Below are 17,392 nucleotides of genomic sequence, written 5' to 3'. Positions count from 1 at the left end.
AAGCACAAAGATCGATCGTCCAAGATGATCAACAAGCTAGTGGCTTATCCAAATTATCAAATAAGATTAATAAACCCAAATGTCAGCCTTCCAAGAAGATCAACAAGCCCAAAGGCCGATCATCTAAGAAGATCAGCATGCCCAAAGATTAATTTTTTTTTTTTTAAGAAAGCATCAAAGGGTTATATATTAGAGATTGTACTCATAATATTAAAGAAATGAATACAAATACAAAGTTCAAATTCCACGAATTAAATTTCTCTTGAAATCTCGTGTGAATATAAACTTTATAATATAAGAGAGATATATATTTGAATAAGATTCAAATATTAATTGTATGAATGAGATTCAAATAGAACTATAGGTTAAGATTAATATGAATGAGCTTCATATTAGAACTATAGGTTGAAAAAGGATTATATTTGAAATAATTCAAGTATAATTTTAGTTAAATATGTGATATTTAACTTATTAATTAATTAAATGTTAATTATTTATTATTATTTATTTAGTTATATATTAAATTAGATTAAATATATAGATTAAATAAATAATTTAAATAAGATAACTCCCATGGGGAGTTATCCAATGAGCTAGTGGAGAGGAGTTAAACTCCTCCTCCAATTAACTCCATTCACTTAATTTGGTTTTTAATAGAGAAGTTTGGTGAACAACATACTTTTTCTCAAGCATTCTGCAAAAACTCACACAAAATCTCTCACTCTCATAAAAAGTTTTCCAGAAAAATTCCTCTGTAAAATCTTCTCCCTTTCCAAAAGTTTGGATCCCATCATTCGATTTTTGCCTAAGGATAGCAAGGTAATACTAGTGGTAGTGTCTTGTAGGTTCTCATTCGAGGAAGAGATTCGAAGTTCATGGGAGTTCAACGGGAAAGAAATACATAGAAGACAGTCTTTAAGGATAAGATTTCTTTCCCTGTATCAGCATCCTTTAGAATGTTTATCCTGTATTTTTATGTTTTTCTCTATTTTTCTTGATTTTCTAAAATTGAAATCATTGGCACCAACATTCATACGCTCCAGCATTGGATTTGATTCCTTCAATCAAATGTTTATTTTACCCTTGTAATTACCTCCATGTCCTGGAGTACTACTGATCCTCTAATACAAAATTTGTTTATAGTCCAACCATAAACTAAGTGCCTCTCGGGCCAATGAGAAGGGATGAGTACCATTGTTCAAGTCCCAAAGGCAGCACTATAAGAAAACTACTCATGTACTTATCCTATACGAGAAGGAGTGAATTTCATCTTGTGATTTTATCCGACCTTGTCCAAGCTTCTTCTATTGCTAGCATGTGCTCGACACATATTCCACCATTACATGGTTAGGACACATTCTCTTAATTTGGATCAATATGCTTTCATCAGTCACAACCAAATACATGTTCAAAGGTGTCCAAAAAATCTACATAAAAGTCACTTCATCTCTCAGATATAGATTATCATCTTTCTAGAGAAAATTCCAAGCTCCATAGACGGCCATTTGTTGGCCACATCATCTCCAAAAAATCAATTATCATCTTTTTAGAGAAAATCTAAAGTTCCAATGATGGTAATTTACTGGCCAGTTAACCTCTTAGAAATCGATATTCATATTTCTCGAGAACATACTTATAATCTTAAAGAAATCGAGTTTTATCTTTTTGATAAGATTCAATACGAGGTTGGTGAAGGAAATCAGACATGGGGATTCCCATGAGCAGTGAAATGATCATTCCAAATTTCGCTTGCATTTGAACATACACAATTACAATCAAGAAACGAAAACTAAGCGATCATGCACAATACGAAATTACAGCATGCTTTAAAGATCATTAAGGGAAAGATTAAACATACTTTTGAAGACTCATCTACAAATTCCCTCGATCACGAATGCTCGTTCAATCTCCAAGACTGCAACACACGAACGCTCGAATACAACGACTGCAACACAACACGATTACAGCAAACACAAACCCAACGATTTCTAAGAACACGAACCCAACGAACGACCTCCAAAACCTCGACCTCAGTCGAGTTGAATAAGAAATCACCAAAATGGCTACCTTTGTATTCTCGTTGTGAGAATCTAAAAGTGTGGACTCTGTGTGGACTTGGTTAGAGGAAGAGACCGGAGGAGTAACAATCGTGTAAATGATTGAGCAAGTGGGAGATGACAAAAGTTCGTATAGAGAATGCCAATCGTTTAGTAAACGGCAAGCTATCATATAGCAAAAGCCCTGTGATCGTTTAGAAGACGACCAGCTGAGTGAACTATCATGTAGTGTCACTCCACGATCGTTTAGTCTCTCTTCAACTATTGTTTAGTGAATCCAATTCACTTGACAAAAATTCCATGAGTTCTTGCAGAGAATAGTAACTCTCACAAAATTCTCTTAAATTTAGGAAAATATTTTTCCTTTTCTCTCACGGTTACCATGAAACCACCAATAACCTCCCACTTAATTGGTTATTAGAGAAAAAGATATAATTATCCAATAATTAATAATATTATAAATATATATGATAACCAACTTACCATATTATATTTATAACCTATAGTTTTAATATTTCATCTTATGAAACATATAAACCATAGTTCTTTTTCTTTTTCATGGTACTTAATGTAAATCTCATTTACATTAGTCCTCCACTTGATGTATCTCATACATCACACCGATCATATCATATGTAATCGAAATTCCTCTTGTCAATTTGAACATTTCATATCAACAACAAGAATTGATTCTCAACTTGAATCTATTAAGCTACCAAGGGGACCTTACGGACCTGTAGCTCGAAGCTCCAACGATACGTGAATAAATGACTAAACTCTTTAGCCACAGAATCCATCGTCTGTTAACTGCTAGACACTCTACTAAAGACGGACAACTGCACTATTCTTACTATAGATATATTATGTGTCCATATCTACCAATTAACAGTGCGATAACCCTTCACAGATCGCTCGTAAGTGCAGCTAGGCCAATAATCATTATGCCCTTGTGGTTACATCTAACTCCTTAAGTACCACTGATCCCTCTAATGAACATAAGTCATAGTCCTACTATGACTGAGTTCTCTCTTACAAAGAGAAGCTGCGGCCACTATGTTCAACACTCGGAATCAGCCCTTAAGGAAGCAATCTATCTACTTAGCCCTACTTCAGGGAATGAGTGAATTCCATCTTGTGTAATTGAGTTCCCAGTTCCCAAATCAGAAAAATCCCCAAAAAGGTAGCCATGTTGAGTTGGAAATCTGGCCACTCTCATCCATACTAATCAAAGGACCGATCTTAAAGGCAGGAGTTCCCAAAACACTCAGGATTGAGGTCATGCATCTATGCCGTTTAGGTGAGATGTAAGTCTCAAGTATCAACGGCGTTATATAAAGAGATGAATCATCTCGTGGTCCGGTCTTATACAAACTCTTTGTATAGAACATTCCCGCTCGCATGTCTCCTCATGAATGGTCAGGATCTACCATCTGTAGTAGTTCACAATACTTGTAAACCTCTACAAAACGGGTCGTATCTGTAGTGTCACCAGGATCAGGTATCCCTCTTTAATCCTTATATTACAGACCTTTTTAAGTTATCAGTTAATGCATGATCCACTTGTATATCTCATATACATGCTTAAGTTTACATAAAATAACCATGGAGCATTGTTTATTGGATATGAGTAAATATCAAATAAAATAATTCTTATTTTATTCATAACAATGTGTACAAGTTACAAACTATGAGACTCCGAGAGAATTAGGACACCAATCCCAACAATCTCCTATTTGTTCTAATGCCTCGGGAGACTAATATACAATACATGAAAAATTACAAGTACAATATACAATAAACTAGGGAATATTCTTTACCCAGTATCATCTCCCACTTACCCTAGACAAGATGTTGTATGTCCCGCAGTCCCAGACTCTCTAGGTGACCCTCAAACACTTTAGCCGTGAGAGCCTTTGTAAATGGATCAACAACGTTGTGCTCCGACGCGATCTTCGTGACTATCACATCACCACGATGCACAATCTCCCTGATTAAATGATATTTTGGTTAGATATGCTTGCCTCGATGATGACTCCGAGATTCCTTTTAATTTTCCACAGCCTCACTGTTATCACAATAAAGAGTGATCAGCAAATCCATATTTGGAACGACTTTTAAATCTGTAAGAAATTTCCTCAGCCAAACAGCCTTCTTATCTACTTCACAAGTGGCTACGTATTTAGCTTCCATGGAGTATGTGATGCATCCTTGCTTGATGCTTTGTCACACTACAACCACCTCCATTCAGAGTGAACACTTACCCTGATGTCTATTTACGAGAATCTCTATCAGTCTAAAAGTAAAAGTCCGTGTATCCTGTAAGGATTAAATCCTTATCTCCATACACGAACATGTAGTCCCTTGTTCTCCAGAGATACTTGAGGATCGTCTTGACCGCCATCCCGTGGTCAAATCTTAGATTAGATTGATAACGACTTACAATCCCTACTGCATAGCAAATGTCGATTCTCGTACACAACATTGCATACATTAAGCTTCCTACAACTGAAGCATAGGGAATTCGTCTCATCTCCTTAACCTCTTGAGGTGTCTTAGGACATTGATACTTAGACAAAACGATTCCATGTCTGAAGGGTAGCAAACCCCTCTTGGAATCTTGCATCTTGAACCTGATCAACATTTGATCGATGTACGATGCCTGACACAAGACTAACCTCTTTTTCTTACGATCTCGAATAATCTGGATCCCTAGAACATATTACACCTCACCCAAATCTTCCCTTTGGAACTGGGTAGCTAGCCACTTTTTAATGTCAGTTAGAAACTCTACATCATTTCCAATGAGTAGGATATCATCCACATACAGTACCAAGAAAGCTACTGAGCTTTTGAGGATCTTCTTGTAAACACAAGACTCATCAATGTTCTGATAAAAGCCAAACGATTTTACCACACTGTCTTAACGTTCATTTGCCATATCTCATAATCATAAAATATGGCTATGGACAAAAGTATCCTGATAGACTTCAGTATGACAGCAGGTGAGAAAATTTCCTCATAGTCCACTCCCTCGACATGGGTATAAATCTTTGCCACAACTCTAGCCTTAAAGGTTTGCACTTTTCCATCTACACCTCGCTTTCGCTTATAGATCCACTTACACCCTATAGGTTTTACCCCATCAGGTTGGTCCATAAGCTGCCAGACTTGATTGAAGTATATAAACTCCATTTCCTGGTTCATGGTCTTAATCCACTTATTTGAAGGAAATCGGAATCGAGATTTCCATGAGCAGTGGAACAAGACTATTCCAAATTAAAATCATGAATCAAAAAAATCATTTACAGTCAACTTCAATACAAGCAGTTATACAATTTACAGAGAAATTACAGCAGGCAAAAACAAAATGTACAAAGGGAAAAACTATACTAACAATGGCAGAAGCATCTCCATGCTCCGATGCACACTTTTATCGAATAATAGCGACTACGAACACTCGATCTACATGACTGTAACACCACATGAACACTTCGTGCTCGTCCTCAACGATCTCCCTGGTCACGAACTCCTCCGCAACAGCGAACAGACTCCTCGGCAACACCACGAACGGCCTCCAGAAAACCTCCACGGTATCGAGTTGAGTCTGACAACACCAACAAGGCGACCTTGGTATTCTCGGTGAGAGAATCCAAAGGGTGGGCTCTGTTCGAACTTGGTGTGAGGCAGAGGAACGGAGGAAACAATGATCGCGTATATGACTGGGAAAGTGGGAGAAGTCGGAGACCTATTGTATAGGTCGATGCCCAATCGTTCAGATAAAAATATGCAATCGTCTAGCAAAAGCTATGCGATCGTTTAGCTCTATCGTCTAGCTCGATCTATTGCGTACAGAATCTACACGATCATTTACCTTGGGCCAGCGATCGTCTAGCAATGTTATGTGATCATTGAGTAAACACTGTACGATCGTTTAGCTCGCACCTGCATGATCGTTTAGGTCACCTAGTCGTCATTTAGTAAATCTGTATTTACTTGACGATTCGTGTGAGTTTCTTTTTGCCGGAGAGAAAACTCAAAAAACTTTTTCAAACTTTTGTGAAAACTTCTTCTTTCAAAATAGGAAACCACTTTCCTTTTAAACTCACGGTTACCATGATCCAATAACCACCCACTACTTTGGTTTTTTTAAAAGAAAAAGTATTAATTACCTAATAATGAATATTATTATAAATATAAATGATAACCAACTTATCATACTATATTTATAACCTATAGTTTTAATATTTCATCTCATGAAACATATAAACCATAGTTCTTTATCTATTCTATGGTACTTAATGTAAATCTCATTTACATCAATCCTCCACTAGATGTATCTCATACATCATACCGATTATATCATATATAATCAAAATACCTCTTGTCAATTTGAATATTTCAAATCAACACCAAGAACTGATCCTCAACATGAATCCAAGCTACCAAGGAGACCTCTTAGACTTGTAGATCCGAAGCTCCAACGGTACGTGAATAACTGGCTAAACTCTTTACTAAAGACTGACAGCTAAACTCTCCTCACTACATATATATTATGTGTCCATCTTAACCAATCAGCAGTGCGACAACCCTTCACAGATCGCTCGTAAGTACAGCTGGGCCAATAACTGTTATATCGCTATACTTACATTTGTCTCCTTAATACCACTGATCCCTCTAATGAACATAAATCATAGTCCTACTATGACTGAGTCTTCTCTTCCAAAGAGAAGTTGTGGCCACTATGTTTAAGCCCCAAAATCAGCCCTTAAGGGAGAAATCTCTCTACTTATCCTTGCTTCGGGAAAGGAGTGAATTCCATATTGTGGATTGAGTTCCTAGCTCCCAGATCAAACAAGTCCCCAAAAAAGGCATGTTGAGTTGGCAATCTAGCCTCTCACCCATACTAATCAAAGCACCGCCCTCAAAGGCAGGAGTTCACAAAACACTCAGGATTGAGGTCGTGTCACCTATGGTCATTTAGGTGAGATGCAAGTCTCTAGTATCAACGGCGATATATATAGAGTCTAGTCATCTCGTGGTCCAGGTCTTATACAAACACTTTGTATAGGACACCCCCGCTCCACATCTCCACATGAATGGTCAGGATCAACCATCTGTAATAGTTTACAACATTTGCAACCCTCTATAAAGTGGGTCGTATCTGTAGTGTCACCAGGATCAGGTATCCCACCTTAATCCTTATACTATAGACCGATTTAGGTTATCACTTAAGGCATGATCCACTTGGATATCATATATACATGCTTAAGTTCACAAAAGATAACCAAAGAGCTTTGTTTATTGGATATGAGTAAATGCCAAAATTAAATAACATTTATTTTATTCATTGAACAATGTGTATCTTTACAAAATAACGAGATTCCGGGAGAATTAGGACACCAATCCCAACATCTTCCTTGTCAACATCCTCCATTGCTTGTTTAAAAGACAATGGATCTTCGACTCCATCATTAGAAATCACGTTCTGGGCTTGAGTCAAACCCATGTAGCGTTCTGGTGGGTTTATAACCCTCCCACTACGTCGAGACAGTCTCAACTCTTGAGTTGGTTGACTAAATGTATTGACCTCAACAACTCTTGTTGATCTGTCAATTTGTTCAACAACTCTTGTTGAACCCTCAGTACTTTCACTCATTAGAAATCTCACATAAAAAAGCTTACTTCGTGGTTTATGATCCCTTATGTGGTCTTCTTCCAAGAAGATAACATTTGTAGAAATAAATAGGTTCTCACTTGGATCATAGAAGTATCCACCCCTCATTTCCCTGGGGTAGCCTAAAAAGAGGCTTCGGGTTAGTCACAAGCATATGGGTCGGACACCCCTAAATCTTGAAGTGGCGTAAACTACCTTTATGGCCTCTCCATAACTAAAAAGGTGTTTCAGAAACACCTTTTGAGGGAACGTTGTTCAGAATATAACATGCAGTCTCCACTGAAAAACCCCAAAACGAGTCTGGAAGATTAGCATAACTCATCATAGATCGAACCATGTCGAACAAAGTTTTGTTTCTCTTTTCCGATACACCATTCTGTTGAGGTGTACCTAGGGCCAAGAGTTGGGATGTAATTCCATGTTTATCATATAGTTCTGGAATTAAAGGTCCATATACTCTCCACCACGATCAAATCATAGTGTTTTTATCTTCTTACCTAACAAGTTTTCAACTTCAGCCTTTACTTCTTAAACTTGTCAAAGGCTTCAGACTTACGTTGCATTAGGTAGAGATACCCATACCTTGAATAATCATCTATGAAAGAGATGAAATATTCATACCCACCTCGAGTTCTAACACTCATCGAACCACAGAGGTCAGAATGTACAAGCTCCAAGGCTTCCTTGGCTATGTAACATTTTCCAGTAAAAGGTCGTTTGGTGATCTTGCCTTTGAGGCATGATCATACACCGGTAAGGACTTTTCTTCTAAACTCTTTAGAAGTCCACTTTTCACCAACTGCTCAATCCTATTGAGGTTGATGTGACCTAACCTTAGATGCCAAATATGGACATTTTCCTTAGGAGAAACCTTTGGTCTTTTAGTTGTTGTCGTTGTACTGAACATTTTAGTATTAAACAAGGCTTTTATGACTAACAACCTTAGTACATATAAGTTATTTCCCATTGAATCAAAACCAATCTCCATTCCATTATTGAAAATAAACACTTTACACTCAGAAAAGAAGATGGTATAACTTTTTTCAATGAGACAAGAAACTGAGATTAAGTTCCTCTTGATATGAGGAACTACAAAAACATTATCTAGTAACAGATAGCGTTTCTTGTCCAAAAATAACTTCAGCCTGCCTACAGCAACAATTGAAACAACCTCACCAGTTCTGACTCGAGAGTCAACTCTCCTTGTGGCAACATTTTCTAGGAATTAAATCCTTGGTGAGAGGAACTGACGTGATTAGTAGCACGCGAATCAAGGATCCGAGCAGAATCATCATTCTCTACCAAACACGTTTCCAAGTCCAATAAATCATATTTACTGTCTTTAGACATTCTCCTCTTTTGGAGAGTAGTGGGATCAATATCAAAACCTAAATAAGTTCCAAGTTCCATTTCAGAGAACACTTCTCTTCTATGAACTTTAACAGAGTCAGCAACACTTGCGTTCTCTTCCTATAGTTTAACTTGGGAACTGACACTACTGGTTTTGTCATCCATCCCTTCATGCTCGAAAAATAAGAACTGACATTCAAAAAAATCTTGCAATGAGTCCATGATCTCACGTGTAATGACCATGTTCTCAACCCTTTTGGCCAAAACATTAGGTATGCTAGCCAATATGTGAAGTGGGACCAATTAATTAGCCTTCATCCACAATTCATATGTACTACGAATACTTCACGATGCATCAAGGGTCGATACTTGAGGACACTCCTCAACCATGACAAACTCGAGGTCGTTTACCACGAAATATGTTTTACAAGACTCTTTCCACTATATGAAATCGGTCAAATTAGAGGCATTTGACGGAAAATCAAACATATTACAGAAAACAAAAACATATTGATCTATATTAGGTTTTAAGCAAATACCCGTTGAAAAAACATACAACATCCAATACGGTTTAGCAAAACTAACATGAATCCCGTGTGACATCTAGTTTCGTAATGATGCTTCAGAGGTTTAAGACAAAAGCCGCCGAAGGGAGGTTAATTTATCCCTCCTCTGAATTGAGATATTCTTAACTAGTCATTAATATCAGAAAAACTCTTGCTCTTATAACGACTAGCCATCATTGATTTGGTCAAGAAATCATTAACTTACTTAAAAATTTCCCATAAGTGTGACCCGCCATTTTAGGTCCTAGAGTTTCACCCCAAGGAGCCAATCCAAAGGGAAAAAATCTGATTGGAGCAAAAACTAAAGTGACCCTATCTATTTCTAGAGTTCATCTTGATATTGACCAACTACACAAAACCCATCCGAAGGGGGACGCTCCTAGGGCACCACGAGGGAGTACAGAATGATCTCACAATGCAAACTAATGACAGAAATAGTAGGACGTGTTGATACACACCCTTCACCCACTTGCTATAAACACTCTCTCCGTCCACTTTGATATTGACTTATGCAAACACCATCTGAAGGGGGATGCTCCTAGGGCACTACGAGGCCAAGTATTAATATCACAGCATGAACATTCAGGGAGAAACGTGAGTGGAATCATTGGCATATCAAATACATCTCTTCCTCCCACCGAGTATTTTATAACTTAGGGTTTAGTTTACTTAGAAAAAAACACGGCTAAGAATTTTAACTAAGTGACTTTTTAGGTTTGCCCAAGAGTAATATATACCTTGGATAGTTGAAACAACTTTTGATCATCATCCATTCAACTTTTTAATGGAGTCTTTGACCAACTATCGCATGCTTGCAAAAAAATCTATCTAATTCACCTTTCTACGTAGGTTCCTAGGTAGGGGTGTTCCGTTTCCGTCAGCTTAAGTACCCCAGCCTAGACAGAACCTGCCTTAGATTAAAGGTCCCTTATAGATAGATTTAATACAATTTTAATCTTTTATGCCAATCAATTTAATCCTATTAAACCGACTTAAAAAGACTAAAACTAGGTTAATAATCCCATTAGAACCTTGAACTTGGGTCTATCTCAATCCAATTTAAAAACCCTTTTAAAACATGAGTTTGCCTAAGTCCGCATGCAACTCTTTATTATTGATTTTAGTTCTAATTTCCATTATAATGCTTATAACAGAAATAACCAAAACCATACACAATGCAAAGCAAACACATAGAAGGCATTCATAACGTTTATAAACGGCCTAAGTGTCATGCTCCATGCATTGTTCATTCATTGCTACTTTTATATAACACTTATACAAAACATCAGCGAACCAAGCAAAACATGCTTCCATTCACCCTTATGCTATAGCGCTTATAATATAAAGATGATGCATGAATATGCTAACTGCATGCATAAATATAACTTTTATATTTCATGATGCATGTGCATGCTTTCTTGTAATTTCATCATGCAATATTATATTTCATCATGCAATTATTACACAACCTAAGGTGGGTTTCAAATCTATATGTCATACATTATGCCATATAAATAACATACATCTCATGTACATTAAGCAAAAAATAATGAATCGGGATAATTAGCCTCAAATCCTTAAAACTAAAAGCTAACTATTACAAAAGCAAAGAGTCGTTGGTTCAAACAGGCGAACCGAGTCTTGAACCATCTGGTTAAAGTTCGCGTCTCCATTGATCGTGTACCAAAATCCAAGCGAACGCCTACACGAAAGAGTAAACGCTTTACTTATTCGTTTACCAATGCTTCTAGAGCTAAACGATTATGTACCTTTTACTATGCGATGAAGCATGAGGTACGTGATCGTGCAGCGCACCACGCATAACGCAAACCTTGAACAATCGTCTAAACGACAACGATGCGATGAAGCAAAATCGTCTAAACAATCACAGAGCGAGTGCCAAAGTATCGTATACTGCGTGATCATGTAGTCAGTAACTATTCGATGAGGCATGCTAACTACACGATCGTTTAGTGCACGCATCTTTTATTAAACGTTGAGCATCAAATGCTCCCACTTGATCGTTTACCTCTAACCTCTACGAGATCGGGCAACCAACGCTACACGATAGAGCAAACACTTTACCCCTTCGTTTAGTAAATACTACACGATCGCATAGAAAAATCTACACGATCGTTTAGCCAAATCCCAACGATTATTTACCTGAGGCTACATGATACGACCAACTCTTGATCTTCTTCGTTGCTGAGAATCGCATCTCCATGCTTCGAAACTTCATCACGAACGACTCGACAAACTCAAACACTTTGAATTACATACTCGATTGCTTGTTAATTATGCCAAAAAACACAGGGTCCCTTACAAATTAACACTTGTAATTTAAAGAAAACTTTAAATAGAGGCAATTAACCCGTAAACATTCATCAACGCCATACACAAATGCATTTAACACTTAAATGCAAATGCAGAAAACCCACCACGGCTGTAAAAGAAGTTCAAAACATAAATGAAATTTGGAATATCAGAACAACCTGACTCTGATACAAATTGAAGGAAATAAGACATGAGGATTTCCATGAGTAGTGGAATGATTGTTCCAAATTCCATTCGCATTTGAACATACACAATTACAATCAAGAAACGGAAACTAACCGGTCATGCACAATACGAAATTATAGCATGCTTTACAAGATCATCAAGGGAAAGATTAAACATACCTTTGAAGATTCATCTTCAAATTTTCTTGGTCACGAACGCTCGTTCAATCTCCAAGACTGTAACACACGAACGCTCGAACACAACGACCGCAATACAACACGATCACAGCAAACACGAACTCAACGATCTCTAAGAACACGAATCCATCGAACGGCCTCCAAAACCTCGACCTCAGTCAAGTTAAGTAAGACACCACCACAATGGCTACCCTAATATTCTCAATGTGAGAATCTAAAAGTGTGGGCTCTGTGTGGACTTGGTTAGAGGAAGAGACTGAAGAAGTAACAATGGTGTAAACGATTGACAAGTGGGAGATGACAAAAGTCTATTGAATAGATGAATGCCCAATCATTTAGAAATGGCAAGCTATTTATAGCAAAAGTCCCACGATCGTTTAGAAGACGACCAACTGAGTGAACTATCATGTAGTGTCACTCCAAGATCGTTTAGTCTCTCTTCAACTATCGTTTAGTAAATCCAATTCACGTGACAGCAGTTCCATGGGTTGTTGCAGAGAATAGTAACTCTCACAAAATTCTCTTAAATTTAGGAAAAAAAATTTCCTTTTATCTCACGGTTACCATGAAACCACCAATAACCTCCCATTCAATTGGTTATTAGATAAAAAGATATAATTATCCAATAATTAATATTATTATAAATATATATGATAACGAACTTACCATATTATATTTATAACCTATAGTTTTAATATTTCATCTCATGAAACATATAAACCATAGTTCTTTTTCTTTTTTATGGTACTTAATGTAAATCTCATTTACATTAATCCTCTAAATGTATCTCATACAGCACACCGATCATATCATATATAATCAAAATTCCTCTTGTCAATTTGAACGTTTCAAATCAACACCAAGAACTGATTCTCAACTTGAATCCATTGAGCTACCAAGGGGACCTTATAGAGTTGTAGCTCGTAGCATCAACGGTACGTGAATAACTGACTAAACTATTTAGTCACGGAATCCACCATCTGTTAACTACCAGACATTCCACTAAAGACCGACAATTGCAGTCTCCTTACTACAGATATATTATGTGTCCATATCAACCAATCAACAGTGCAATAACCCTTCACAAATCGCTCGTAAGTACAGCTGGGCTAATAACCATTATGCCCCTATAGTTACATCAAACTTCTTAAGTACAACTGATCTCTCTAATGAACATAAGTCATAGTCCTACTATGACTGAATCCTCTTTTACAAAGAGAAGCTGTGGCCACTATGTTCAAGACTCGGAATCAGCCCTTAAGGGAGCAATCTATCTACTTACCCCTGCTTCAGGGAAGGAGTGAATTCCATCTTGTGTAACTGAGTTCCCAGCTCCTAAATCAGAAAAATCCCCAAAAAGGTAGGCATGTTGAGTTGGCAATCTGGCCACTCTCATCCATACTAATCAAAGGACTGCCCTCAAAGGTAGGAGTTTTCAAAGCACTTAGGATTGAGCTCATGTCACCTATGGTGGTTTAGGTGAGATGTAAGTATCAAGTATCAACAACGTTATATAAAGAGACGAATCATCTTGTGGTCTGGTATACAAACTCTTTGTATAGGACACCTCCACTCATATGTCTCCACATGAATGGTCAGGATCTACCATTTGTAGTAGTTCACAACAATTGTATACCTCTAGAAAGTGGACCGTATCCGTAGTGTCACAAGGATTAGGTATCTCTCCTTAATTCTTATACTACAGAAATTTTTAGGTTATCACTTAAGGCATGATCCACTTGTATATCTCATATACATGCTTAAGTTTACATACAATAACCATGGAGCTTTGTTTATTGGATATGAGTAAATGTTAAATACAATAACTTTTATTTTATTCATAAAAATATGTATAGATTACATACTACGAGACTCAGGGTGAATTAGGACACTAATCCCAACAAAACTCCATTTGATATGTTTAGAGGTCATAAAGGTTGTTTATAACAAGTAAAGGATGTTTACATATTTCAGAATTTGGGAAAGACCGACACATGTGTTAGTGCCAAACCCTAAGGAAATGAAAAATCATTCAAAATAGTATGCCCATCCGTAGGCTACCCAAAAGTAGTATACTTCTTCAGCCTAGAAGAAAATCAAGTATTTATATTGAAAAATGTTACTTTACATAAAGAAGTATACATTCATAAAGAAGTATACATGAGAGATCATAAATCATTGTATCAAGTTTCCATAGTAGTTATAGAAATTCAACAAGAGTTATTGATTAAGCTGACCCTGAAATAAGAATTGTTAAAACTAATAAGATGCATCTTTCTTAGAAAATTAAGAGTGCCTTGATGTAGTTGGAGGGTTGTGTGGCAGCCTAGCCATAACATGAGTTTAGTAGAAACTCTAGTCACCAATACTTGGTGATGGGTTAAGAATCAAGAAGTTGAGGGTATAAGATGCATTCCTTATTTGTTAATTAATTAGAAGTACATTGTATACTAATATGTCTACAGGGGTCCTCTCAGCTAAAGTGTATGAGGGTCACCTAGTGAGTCTAGGACTATGGGTTGTATAATCTAGGGAAAGTGGAAGAAAAACCCATAGGTATATGATACCCAAGGTATATGATACCTAGTAAAGACAAACTATGGGTATGTGATGCCCTAGTTTATTGTATTTCTCTCTAAAAACTCAAAAAGTCAACATTATGTGTATAAATGTGTATAACCACTGGAGTTTTAGTCCAAGTGGGAGTTTGTTGGGTTTTATGTCCTAAAACTTGTGGTTCGTAAACAATAAACTTATTCTGTTGACCAATATAGATGTTATTGAAGTTTGATTCAATAAAGTTGTTTTTGAATGTTTGAATTGCTCATTTCATTTAAATAACCTAAATCCAATAAACTAAGATCCATGACTATTACATGAGTACTTGAACTTTATGTTGAGACATAAGAGTGGATGAAGTTTGAGTAGATAGCCAAAATGGTCTATAATATACGGATAAGGCTGGGTACCTTATTTTGAGGACACTATCGGATGCGACCCACTTTGTAGATGTTACAATTGTTGTAAAGTGCTACAAACAAAGTGATCCTAATTCGTACTTATGGAGACATGCGAATGGAGGCATCCTATGCAAAAAGTTTTATAAGATCGGACAAAGAAATAAGTCACTTTTACTTTATAACATTGTTCACTATTTAAGATTGACTATTTCAAAGCGATGACCTGGGTAACTTGACCTTAATCCTGAGCTAACTATGAACTCCTGTTTATGCAGAATTATCTTTAGATTTGCATGGGTGAAGGTTGACTTAACATCATTGGCTCTGTTGGATCAACACCATCACACAGCGGAAGGGAACAAGATTCATAAGCACTCTAATTCATTAATTTTGGTTGAAAAGAAACATGCTAAAAACATAGTATAATGGGTTTCAAGAACATACCTTGGCCGAACCAACGAAATCTCCATTTTCAGCTGCAAATTCCATCGAATCCTTATGTAGACCACCACAAGATCTTTTATACTATTCTCTTGGTGCTCTAGATTGAGTTGTGGGACTCAAAATAAGCTGGAATCAAAGGGAATATGGAGAAAGCTCACTGAACAGAACCCATTGAAGAACACCTTCTTCATTCGAATTTTTCAGCAAAAATTCAGTCGGTTCATCCTCCATTCTTCACTCTAATCTCTTCAATATATTGCAGGCTATCATACAAAGAGATGTGCTCCATGGGATGCAACTCATGCTTGGAGTAAACCAAAGGAGAAGGTGGGTTCCTTGTAAGCTACTTGAAGATGAACTTTGAAAACCCCATTTTCAAGTTTTGTGTAATTTTCAATTTCCAAAAATCCATTTTGATTTTAAAATCATATTTTATTTCTAAAATCAAAATTTATTAATTTTAAAAATTAATTTCATAAATTAATTTTCTAATAAAATTAATAAATAAATATTTAAAAAAATTTAATAATTCTAATTAATTTAATATCTAATATTAAATTAATTTTTATACAAATTCACCTTGATATATTTAAATCATATTTAAATATATTTTCTCCAATTCCGTTTGATTCTAATTTAAACGTTCCAAATTAACTTATCATGCTACTCTAGAGCTAATCCATTTCCGATGTAGGGACCTCATGGACCTACAGATCATAGGCTCCAACACCCGGAGATTAATCGGCTAAACTCATTAGACCGATCTAATCCCCATTCTTAACTAATGGATCACTCCACTAAATCCCATAGTTGAACTCCTCTTACTGTAGATATATTATATCCACTCGATATAAACATGATTAGTAAGTTAAACCTTCACAGATTGTTTGAAATAATGGCTGGCTCAAATCTCTGTTTTACCCCCGAAATTACCTCTTGTTCCTTAAGTCCCCACTGATCCCCTAATGAACAATTGTTTTGTGATCCATCACAAAATCGAGTCCCTCTCAGTATGAGAGGGCGTGATCCTTTGTTCAAGCCCTAGAATCAACAATTAAGGGAACAACCTCTCTACTATCCCTAAAGCGAGTATGAGTGAATTCTCTCTTGCACCCTATATCCCCAGCTATCTATCCAGTCTTACCCCTGAAATGGCAGTCATATTGAGCCGGCGTTGTTGAGCCAATCCTCACCTATGCAAATCTAAGGGGAATCCCAGATAAACAGGAGTTCATAGTTAGCTTAGGATTAAGGTCAAGTTACCTAGGTCATCGCTTTGAAATAGTCAGTCTTCAATAGTAAACAACGTTATAAAGTAAGAGTGACTCATTTCATGGTCTGATCTTATACAAACTCTTTTGCACATGGACATCCCCACTTCTCATGTCCAACATGAACGAATTAGGATAACTTCGTTTGTAGCACTTTAAAACTCCTTGTAACAACTATAAAGCAGACCGTATCCAATAATGTTACCAGAATAAGGTACCCAACCTTATCCATGTACTATAGATCATTTTGTCTATTTACTCGAACCTGATCCACCTTTACGTCTCCACATAAAGTTCAAGTACTCATCCAATAGTCAAGGGACTTTTAGGTTTATTGAATTTCTATTCAAGCAATAGATGTATTCAATAACACA

Source organism: Benincasa hispida, chromosome 8 (genome assembly GCF_027475165.1).
Source record: "Benincasa hispida cultivar pf3 chromosome 8, pf3_genome.v1.1, whole genome shotgun sequence".
NCBI classification, from domain to species: Eukaryota; Viridiplantae; Streptophyta; class Magnoliopsida; order Cucurbitales; family Cucurbitaceae; genus Benincasa; species Benincasa hispida.
Note: the sequence above shows the minus strand (reverse complement) of the source record.